The sequence below is a fragment of the Coregonus clupeaformis genome, unplaced genomic scaffold, assembly GCF_020615455.1.
Source record: "Coregonus clupeaformis isolate EN_2021a unplaced genomic scaffold, ASM2061545v1 scaf1569, whole genome shotgun sequence".
Lineage (NCBI taxonomy): Eukaryota > Metazoa > Chordata > Actinopteri > Salmoniformes > Salmonidae > Coregonus > Coregonus clupeaformis.
Window position 1 is genome coordinate 100,686 of NW_025535023.1, and position 11,815 is coordinate 112,500.

The following is an 11,815-nucleotide window of genomic DNA, read 5'->3' on the forward strand; positions in this document are numbered from 1 at the left end:
CATACAACCTGTCTAACCTTGCTGCACTGACATGACCTTCATTAACTTTTAGCCATGTGTACTGCCTAACTTTTGCATTCCTTACTCTCCACACATCAGAAAGCTCAAACTCAGTTAATAGACCAGACAGACAAATTGCTGACCGCAGGTGAGGTTCTTCAGCGGTGCGATCAACAGTAAAATCCACTGTACAGTTCCAGTCCCCCCTAAAACCATACACCCTCTTGGTCACACTGTCTTAAGGTTTCCTTTATTTTATCAAAACCAACAATACGCTCTGTACCCTCATTAGGAGCATAAACATTCAAAAAAACTAACAAAAACCCCATAACATCCACCTTGACCAATAAAACCCGACCCTTGACAATCTCTGTTGTAGATACCACAGTCACCCCTAAGCCTGAAGAAAACAAGATTGCCACCCCAGCACTGAAATTAGTACCATGACTGAGTATATGCTGCCCCTCCCACCACATACCCCAGTCAGCCTCATTTTCCTCATCACTATGTGTCTCCTGTAGGAAAACTACATTAAGCCTTTTCTGTTTTATTACTTCTAATACCCAAGCCCTCTTATTCCTGTCCCTTCCTCCATTAATATTGAGAGAACCTACCCTTAGTACCTCCATATAGAAAATAAAAAGGAAAAGCAGAAGATACCACAGAGAAACCAGACAAAGAGAATAGAACACCCATGAGGCATAATCATCATCATTATTTAAATTTTCTCTTAACCTGACCACGTTTCCCACCACCTTTTGCTGCTGCAACAGCAGTAACAAATTTCCTCAAGCGAAACCGCTTCTTCTCACTCAACTGGTCTAACCCCACCGTCTTCTGTAACATCACAGCTGACCTCACAAACTTATCAACATCAAAATAATCTGCCAATTTGACAGATTTCCCAAAAAGTCTGATCCAGAAACCCATTTACCTCCTCTAGATCGTAAATTGAGTCCTCACCAGCTGATATCGTATCAAGAGAGATATCCATATCCTTCTCCTGATCCTCCTCAACTGAGGCCACAGACCACTGACTCCCCTCTACCACATCCCTTTCAACACTCCCCACTTGCACCCCATCACTGCATACCAGGCATCTCCTCCACTACCTGGGAGACTAGCCCCACCTGAACCCCATTACTCGTAGTGGGCATCTCCTCCACTACCTGGGAGACTAGCCCCACCTGAACCCCATTACTCGTAGTGGGCATCTCCTCCACTACCTGGGAGACTAGCCCCCCTGTACCCCAGCACTCATAGTGGGCATCTCCTCCACTACCTGGGAGACTAGCCCCCTGGTACCCCAGCACTCATAGTGGGCATCTCCTCCACTACCTGGGAGATGAGCTCCACATGAACCCTCTCCTGTAACCCATTACTTGTAGTGGGCATCTCCTCCACTACCTGGGAGATTAGCTCCACATGTACCCCCTCCTGTACCACAGCACTCGTACTGGGCACCTCCTCACCAGTCTGAGGAAATGGCCCTTCAGATCCATCCTTACCTTCTACAACAATTTTTTTTCTGCTGCATAACATTTCCCTCTGGTACAAGTTGCACCTCTGTGCCCTCAATGTTACGGTCCGGCTCTGTTGGTCCTGTTCCTGTTGGTGTTCGTTTCCCTTTTTCTCCCCTGTGTGTGTTGTTTGTGTCTGTCTCCCCCTGCTGTGCAGTCAGAGGTTCTTGGTCAGCGGGCGTGGCCATTCTATCACCAGAGCAGTTACATCAAGCTGCAGCTCATTGGCACCAATCAACAGCAGATATCTACCCGGGCTGGACACCTCTCCAGCGCCAGTTCGTTCCTACACTTCCAGTGGTAACTTGGCCCGTACAGCACTCTCAGTGTAGTTGTACTCTCTCAGTATTATTGTTGTTCCTGCCTCGTTTGTAACCTGTCTCTCCTTCGACCAGATCTCTTCTGTTCCTGCTGCCTGCCTGCCTGCCTGCCATTCCCACGCCGCTACCTGATCCTCTGTTGCCTGACATCCCTCGTTATCCAGCTCTCAGGACTACTGGCTCTCCACCCCACTCAGCTCCTACCCCAGCCTGAAGCTACTTCACCCTGACTACTTCTCTCTGCCAATACACGTTGAATAAACTACATCCTAATTTTACTCTCTCTTTGTCCGTGTGTCCGTCTCTGCACCTGGAGTCCCCACCCAACCTAATAGAACGAACTGGCCAAAACATGGACTCAGCAGAGATGCCACATGAAACAACGGGGGATGGCGTACAACACGCCTCCATTCACAAGGAGTACTATTGGGACAACACGACCAACTCATCCGGACTCTATTGGATAACAACCAGCAGTTGTTGGATCAAGTATCTCATCTCACCTCTCAGGTAGCTAACCTGGTAACACTCACTACCTTTTCTCCCTCTGCTTCTCCTCCGCCTGTTCCTCCTACAGTGGCTCCAGGCTCGGCTTCCGCTCCTGCCTTTCGGGAACCCCCCTACAACCGCACCCGAACCTTTCACCGGGGATCTGAACAAATGCCGTGGTTTCCTGCTTCAGTGCCGCTTCGGTGTTCCAACAGAAGCCCCTGTCTTTCTCCACGGAATCCTCAAAGGTACATTACGCACTGGGGTTAATGAGGGACAAAGCTTTGATGTGGGCAGAAGCGGCTTGTTCTACTCAGCAGATTACCAGCCTGTCGTTTGACGATTTTTCCTCTCAATTGAAAGTTGTGTTTGATCACCCGGACTATGCCGGAACCGCCACAACAAGACTATTGAAGCTACGACAGGGCACGGGTAGCGTGGCTGAATACGCCATTGATTTTTGGACCTTGGCAGCCGATTCCAAGTGGAACGACGAAGCTCTTCAGGGAGCGTTTGTTAACGGTCTAAGTGACACAATTAAGAATGAACTAGCTGTTCGTGATGAGCCTGCTAATCTTCATGTTCTCGTTTCCCTTGCTACACGAATAGACAACAGGCTACGGGAGAGGGGACAGGAGAGGGGCGGTCGGGTCCACACCTCTAACGGGGCTCCCTCGCTTTCTGCAGTCCAATGGCCAGACTGAGAGGACCAACCAGGACCTGGAGGCTGCTCTACGCTGTGTGACATCCCAGAACCCGTCTACCTGGGCCAAACATCTCCCGTGGGTCGAATATGCCCACAATTCCCTCACCTCATCTGCCACGGGCCTCTCACCATTTGAGGCGGCTTTGGGGTACCAACCGCCATTGTTCCCGTCTCAGGAAAGGGAGTTAGCCGTTCCGTCAGTTCAGGATAACCTTCCGTCGCTGCCGCAAGGTGTGGGTGGACACCCGTGAGGCCCTTCTACGGACAGCAGAGAGGAATAAGAGGGTGGCGGACAGGCACAGGGTAGTCGCTCCCACAGTTCCAGCCTGGTCAGCGTGTCTGGCTCTCCTCCAGCAACATTCCCCTGCGCACTGACTCCCGTAAACTGTCGCCCCCGATATTTGGGTCCTTTTGAGGTCGAATCCATCATCAACCCCTTCGGCTGTTCGGTTGAAGCTTCCCCAGGCCATGAGAGTCCATCCTACATTTCACGTGTCCCAGCTGAAGATGGTCTCCTCCAGTCCTTTGTGTCCGCTGGGGATCCCCCTCCGCTACCGCGCATTATTGACGACCATCCAGCCTACACGGTTCGGAGACTGCTGGACGTCCGGAGGCGTGGTAGAGGGTTTCAGTACCTGGTGGACTGGGAGGGATACGGTCCCGAGGAGAGGTCCTGGATTCCTAGAGCGTTTTATTCTGGATCCGCAGCTAGTGAATGACTTCCATAGGGACCACCCTGACAAGCCGGGTGGTGCCGGGTGGCGCTCCGTTGAGGGGGTACTGTTACGGTCCGGCTCTGTTGGTCCTGTTCCTGTTGGTGTTCGTTTCCCTTTTCTCCCCTGTGTGTGTTGTTTGTGTCTGTCTCCCCCTGCTGTGCAGTCAGAGGTTCTTGGTCAGCGGGCGTGGCCATTCTATCACCAGAGCAGTTACATCAAGCTGCAGCTCATTGGCACCAATCAAGCAGCAGATATCTACCCGGGCTGGACACCTCTCCAGCGCCAGTTCGTTCCTACACTTCCAGTGGTAACTTGGCCCGTACAGCACTCTCAGTGTAGTTGTACTCTCTCAGTATTATTGTTGTTCCTGCCTCGTTTGTAACCTGTCTCTCCTTCGACCAGATCTCTTCTGTTCCTGCTGCCTGCCTGCCTGCCTGCCATTCCCACGCCGCTACCTGATCCTCTGTTGCCTGACATCCTCGTTATCCAGCTCTCAGGACTACTGGCTCTCCACCCCACTCAGCTCCTACCCCAGCCTGAAGCTACTTCACCCTGACTACTTCTCTCTGCCAATACACGTTGAATAAACTACATCCTAATTTTACTCTCTTTGTCCGTGTGTCCGTCTCTGCACCTGAGTCCCCCACCCAACCTAATACTCAACACGGACAACTTGTTCCTCAGCAACAGATGCGTGTAGCTGCTCTACCACTGTCAGCCCACCTCTTCCTACATCAGTGGGCCCAGGCGTTACGAGGACCACCTGCGCCCCTCCCTCTGCCTTCTCCCTTTTCGGGCAAGCATGTCCGCATGACCAACATCCCCACACTCAAAACACCGTTGACTACCCGTACTAGCATAAGCCATATACAGTCTATTGTCATACTTGACTTTAAATCGATAACTCCAAAGTCTGCTCCGGTGAGTCCAAAAACATAAACACCTGTCGCCGAAACGACATTACCTGTTTCAACGCTCGGGTGTTTGCAACCCAATGGGACAACCTTAATTGAACTTGCAAACTTCCCAAAGCGCAATAACTCGCGCTCCAATAGCTCATTTGGAATGAACGGCGGTACATTTGAAATCGTTACCCTTGTTGACGGAGAAAAAAAGCGGCGTAACTTGAATAAACATTCCTTTAAGAAGTATGCCATGCTCAACCATATGATCAACAAGGCGCTCTTCTTTAAGAAATACCACCACCGCTTTATTCATCCGTGACGCATAAGCAACATTCTCATATCCTACCTTCTCTCCTACGGCGACCAAAACCTCTTCCACCGTGACAGTAGCTTCAGTAACACACCTAAAGCCGTGCAAGTGACAGGGACGAGCGTCCCAATCCGGGCCGCCATCCCCACCAAAATCAGGGTAATTTCGACACGAAAAACAATATACTTAATTCTACCACAACAAAAAAATAGAAATAATAACCTTAATCATGCATAGAAGAAAAAAGGATATCACCAAGAAAAGGAAAACCCAGGATATCTAACTCTACACAACACTCGCACTTAGCACTCACTCAAACAATTCCCAGCACGCACCAAACACTCCCAGCATGCAGAGAGAGAGAGAGAGAGAGAGAGAGAGAGAGACAAAGAGAGAAAGAGAGAGACAAAGAGAGAGACAAAGAGAGAGAGAGAGAAACAGAGACAGAGAAAGAGAGAGCGAGACAGAGAGACAGAGACAGAAAGAAAGAGAGAGAGACAGAGAGAGAGAGAGAGAGAGCGAGAGAGAGAGAAGAGAGACAGAGAGAGAGAGAGAGAGAGAGAGAGAGAGAGAGAGAGAGAAAAAGCTAAAGAAGAGAGCAAACCTACTGTTTGCTGATGATCTGGTGCTTCTGTCACCAACCAAGGAGGGCCTATAGCATCACCTAGATCTTCTGCACAGATTCTGTCAGACCTGGGCCCTGACAGTACATCTCAGTAAGACAAAAATAATGGTGTTCCAAAAAAGGTCCAGTTGCCAGGACCACAAATACAAATTCCATCTAGACACCGTTGCCCTAGAGCACACAAAAAACGATACATACCTCGGCCTAAACATCAGCGCCACAGGTAACTTCCACAAAGCTGTGAACGATCTGAGAGACAAGGCAAGAAGGGCCTTCTATGCCATCAAAAGGAACATAAAATTTGACATACCAATTAGGATCTGGGTAAAAATACTTGAATCAGTTATAGAACCCATTGCCCTTTATGGTTGTGAGGTCTGGGGTCCACTCACCAACCAAGAATTCACAAAATGGGACAAACACCAAATTGAGACTCTGCATGCATAATTCTGCAAAAACATCCTCCGTGTACAACGTAAAACACCAAATAATGCATGCAGAGCAGAATTAGGCCAATACCCGCTAATTATCAAAATCCAGAAAAGAGCCATTAAATTCTATAACCACTTAAAAGGAAGCGATTCCCAAACCTTTCCATAACAAAGCCATCATCTACAGAGAGATGAACTTGGAGAAGAGTCCCCTAAGTAAGCTGGTCCTGGGGCTCTGTTCACAAACACAAACAGAGCCCCAGGACAACAACAACAACACAATTAGACCCAACCAAATCATGATAAAACAAAAAGAGAATTACTTGACACATTGGAAAGAACAAACAAAAAAACAGATTAAACTAGAATGCTATTTGGCCCTAAACAGAGAGTACACAGTGGCAGAATACCTGACCACTGTGACTGACCGAAACTTAAGGAAAGCTTTGACTATGTACAGACTCAGTGAGCATAGCCTTGCTATTGAGAAAGGCCGCCGTAGGCAGACCTGGCTCTCAAGAGAAGACAGGCTATGTGCACACTGCCCACAAAATAAGGTAGAAACTGAGCTGCAATTCCTAACCTCCTGCCAAATGTATGACCATATTAGAGACACATATTTCCCTCAGATTACAGCGATCCACAAAGAATTCGAAAACAAACCCAATTTTGATAAACTCCCTTATCTACTGGGTGAAAAACCATAGTGTGCCATCACAGCTGCAAGATTTTTGACCTGTTGCCACAAGAAAAGGGCAACCAGTGAAGCACAAACACCATTGTAAATACAACCCATATTTATGTTTATTTATTTTCCCATTTGTACTTTAACTATTTGCACATTGTTACAACACTGTATATATACATAATATGACATTTGAAATGTCTTTATTCTTTTGGAACTTCTGAGTGTAATGTTTACTGTACATATTTATTGTTTATTTCACTTTTGTTTACTATCTACTTCACTTGCTTTGGCAATGTTAACATACGTTTCCCATGCCAATAAAGCCCTTAAATTGAAAAATGGAATTGAGAGAGAGAGAGAGAGAGAGAAAGAGAGAGAGAGAGCGAGACAGAGACAGAGAGAGAGCGAGAGCGTGACCTGTTGCCACAAGAAAAGGGCAACCAGTGAAAAACAAACACCATTGTAAATACAACCCATATTTATGTTTATTTATTTTCCCATTTGTACTTTAACTATTTGCACATTGTTACAAGACTGTATATATACATAATTTGACATTTGAAATGTCTTTATTATTTTTGAACTTCTGAGTGAAATGTTTACTGTTAATATTTATTGTTTATTTCACTATTGTTTAGTATCTACTTCACTTGTTTTGGCAATGTTACCATACGTTTCCCATGCCAATAAAGCCCTTAAATTGAAAATTGAAATTGAAATTGAAAGAAAGAGAGCGAGAGAAAGAGAGAAAGAGAGAGAGAGAGAGAGAGAGAGAGAGAGAGAGAGAGAGAGAGAGAGAGAGAGAGAGAGAGAGAGAGAGAGAGAGAGAGAGAGAGAGAAAGAAAGAGAGAGAGTCTGTTGTGAAATGGAAAGTCAATACCTGGACTGGTCCAATAAGAACACAGCTTTTCGTTATTTGTTGCGAAATGTATTGCTACTGAACACCCTACCCAGGCTAGCACATGCTATCTTAGTATTTCTTGTTTTCAGTCTATAGTGATGCTGTACTCTGGTACTGAGCTATTGCCTAGTTAAACCAGACTGAACGATGTGCGCACACCATTTTAAGTCTGGTTTAACCAGGCTAAGAGAGCTATGATACCAGTCCATTGGTCTATGGTCTTTCATGAACCACCAACGCTAACATGAAGCTACCCTCACACACCCCTCGAGCCTCCACGGCTGTCGTGTACTTTCTGGGAATACATACAGTGGGGAAAAAAAGTATTTAGTCAGCCACCAATTGTGCAAGTTCTCCCACTTAAAAAGATGAGAGAGGCCTGTAATTTTCAACATAGGTCCACGTCAACTATGACAGACAAAATGAGAAAAAATAATCCAGAAAATCACATTTTTTATGAATTTATTTGCAAATTATGGTGGAAAATAAGTATTTGGTCAATAACAAAAGTTTCTCAATACTTTGTTATATACCCTTTCTTGGCAATGACACAGGTCAAACATTTTCTGTAAGTCTTCACAAGGTTTTCACACACTGTTGCTGGTATTTTGGCCCATTCCTCCATGCAGATCTCCTCTAGAGCAGTGATGTTTTGGGGCTGTCGCTGGGCAACACGGACTTTCAACTCCCTCCAAAGATTTTCTATGGGGTTGAGATCTGGAGACTGGCTAGGCCACTCCAGGACCTTGAAATGCTTCTTTACGAAGCCACTCCTTCGTTGCGGCGGTGTGTTTGGGATCATTGTCATGCTGAAAGACCCAGCCACGTTTCATCTTCAATGCCCTTGCTGATGGAAGGAGGTTTTCACTCAAAATCTCACGATACATGGCCCCATTCATTCTTTCCTTTACACGGATCAGTCGTCCTGGTCCCTTTGCAGAAAAACAGCCCCAAAGCATGATGTTTCCACCCCCATGCTTCACAGTAGGTATGGTGTTCTTTGGATGCAACTCAGCATTCTTTGTCCTCCAAACACGACGAGTTGAGTTTTTACCAAAAAGTTCTATTTTGGTTTCATCTGACCATATGACATTCTCCCAATCCTCTTCTGGATCATCCAAATGCACTCTAACAAACTTCAGACGGGCCTGGACATGTACTGGCTTAAAGCAGGGGGACACATCTGGCACTGCAGGATTTGAGTCCCTGGCGGCGTAGTGTGTTACTGATGGTAGGCTTTGTTACTTTGGTCCCAGCTCTCTGCAGGTCATTCACTAGGTCCCCCCGTGTGGTTCTGGGATTTTTGCTCACCGTTCTTGTGATCATTTTGACCCACGGGGTGAGATCTTGCGTGGAGCCCCAGATCGAGGGAGATTATCAGTGGTCTTGTATGTCTTTCATTTCCTAATAATTGCTCCCACAGTTGATTTCTTCAAACCAAGCTGCTTACCTATTGTAGATTCAGTCTTCCCAGCCTGGTGCAGGTCTGCAATTTTGTTTCTGGTGTTCTTTGACAGCTCTTTGGTCTTGGCCATAGTGGAGTTTGGAGTGTGACTGTTTGAGGTTGTGGACAGGTGTCTTTTATACTGATAACAAGTTCAAACAGGTGCCATTAATACAGGTAACGAGTGGAGGACAGAGGAGCCTCTTAAAGAAGAAGTTACAGGTCTGTGAGAGCCAGAAATCTTGCTTGTTTGTAGGTGACCAAATACATATCTTCCACCATCATTTGCAAATAAATTCATTAAAAATCCTACAATGTGATTTTCTGGATTTTTTTTCCTCAATTTGTCTGTCATAGTTGACGTGTACCTATGATGAAAATGACAGGCCTCTCATCTTTTTAAGTGGGAGAACTTGCACAATTGGTGGCTGACTAAATACTTTTTTCCCCCACTGTACATACATTATGATTATCTAGTGTCACAGAAGTAGCATAAATACAATCCATCATGAGTGTGCACGCTTAAGCAGTCGAAATCTCCTGGCATTAAGCTATTCTCTGTGAGACGCTGGCAGTGGCAGTGGCAGTGGCAGTGGTCTGTGTGTGTGTTTGTGTATGTGTGTGTGTGTATGTGTGTGTGTGTGTGTGTGTGTGTGTGTGTGTGTGTCAGGGCACCAACAAGCTCTCACTCATAAGTTTAGGCATTAATTATCCTGCAACAGGGTGATCAAATTAAGATCCTACAGTTTCATATGATCTCGCTAGAAACACACGCAAGCACACACATTCAGCACATTGAAAAAATATATGCCAGCTAGAAATCAAAACTGGATAGGCTTCAGAGACAGATGGGAGGGGTTGAGGGTAACTGAAGGATGGGACTAAAAACAAACAAAAGATAACTAATGTAAAATATACTGTACGTAAAATGTATATAGAATGTATGTGCTGGAAGTAGAAGCCTAAGTGTTGTTGTCCATGACTTTATTCCAATTAGGGGAGTGGTAGGGTTAGGGGAAAATAATAAAGAAGGAAACTATATTTAAAAAATATATATTTAAAATAATATACATTTTTGTAAAAAAATATATATGGGGGATTGGAAATGATGCAGACAATTACATTGACAGAAACCACAATCTATCTGCAATATTAAAGCTGATCTACCCCCCCCCCCACACACACACAAAAAAAAACACACATTCCTACATTAAATCCTGTGTCTCTAGAAAGGATAGATCAGTATCTGTGCTGCACGTGATGGGGAGCTTGTGTGTGGTGTGTGTGTGCGTCTGTGCGTGCCTGTGTGTGTGTGTGCGTGCCTGTGTGTATTTGTGTTTAGACAAAAACACACCCACACTCTCAGTGAAGCGTGAAAGTGAATGATGGTGTTGCCTCTCCGAGTCCCTTAGCAGAAGGCCCAAACAGCCGTGCTGGAGAGGGAGGCTTACGCACGCACACACACGCACGCAAACACACACACACACACACACATACACACACACACCTGCACGCAAACGCACACACACACATACACACACACACCTGCACGCAAACACACACGCACACATACACACACACACACACACACACACACACAGTGCCACCTCACCAGTGCTACTCAATGCCCAGCACAGACAGCGACTGTAACCATGGTAGCATTGGCTACCATGACAGTTTATCCGTCTCTTATCCGTTGAACGGGGCTGCAATGCCTTCCTTGACCCCACAGGATGGGTGAAAGCAAAATGGCGGACAGGAAGCGCTAGTCATCTCAGATACTTTGAAGGGCAGGGAAGGGTAAAGGGAAGGACGTCACTGTAAATGAAATGCAGTGCAGGGAGTCACTAACCACCCACAACCACCTAGCTCAGCTTCATTCAGACAGGTGGGAGGATGGGACGGAGAGATGGGATGATGAGAGGCGTGGGCTCACATCAGGGTTAGTGTGTGTGTGTGTGTGTCTGTGTAGAAACCAGAAGCAGCCAGCAGTCTGAGTCAATGATTGACAACGGGTACCTCCCCCTCTCTCATCTCATCTCATCTCATCTCATCTCTCCTCCCCTTCCTCTCCTCCCCTTCCTCTCCCCCCCCCCTCCCCCTTCCTCCTCCCCCCCTTCCTCTCCTCCCTCCCCTCCTCCCCCCTTCCTCTCCTACCCTTCCTTCACCTTCCTCTCCCCCCTCCCGCTCCTCCCCTTCTCTCCTCCCTCCCCTCCTCCCCCTTCCTCTCCTCCACTTCATCTCAATCCCTTCCTCTCCTCCCCTCCCCTCCTCCCCCCTTCCTCTCCTCCCTCCTCTCCTCCCCTTCCTATCCCCCCTTCCCTACCTCCCCTTCCTCACTCCCTCCTCCCCCTTCCTCTCCTCCCTTCCTCCTCTCACCTCCCTCCTCCCCCTTCCTCTCCTCCTTCCTCTCTCTCACCTCCCCCTCCTCCCCCTTCCCTCCTCCCTTCTCTCACCTCCCCCCCCCCCTTCCTCTCCTCCCCTCCCTCTCCCCCTTCCCCCTCGATCTCACCCCTTCATTCTCAACACTTTCTCTCCCAACCGGTCTCATTTGCATAGGATGCCTGATTTGCATACATATGAGGGGAAGAGAAAAGGGGATTTGAAGAGAGGAGAGGAGATGAGGAGAAGAGAGGAGAGGAGATATGCAGACGTTTACTGATGAAAAGGAAGAGAAGGCCCTTTCACAGCTTCTCTCTCTCCCCTCCCCCTCTCTATTTTTCTCTCTCTCTGCTCTCTCCCTTTGGTTCACACCTCAGA

The 11,815-nt window shown here is 47.2% G+C and overlaps 1 long non-coding RNA gene across 1 annotated transcript; it reads left to right on the forward strand.

The window, feature by feature from the left end:
• Window positions 1–3,841: 3,841 nt before the first annotated feature.
• LOC123487247 lies at window positions 3,842–4,355 on the forward strand. The gene is made up of 2 exons (XR_006659690.1): window positions 3,842–4,058; window positions 4,154–4,355. It is a non-coding gene; the product is annotated as an uncharacterized LOC123487247 (long non-coding RNA).
• The last annotated feature ends 7,460 nt before the right edge of the window (window positions 4,356–11,815 follow it).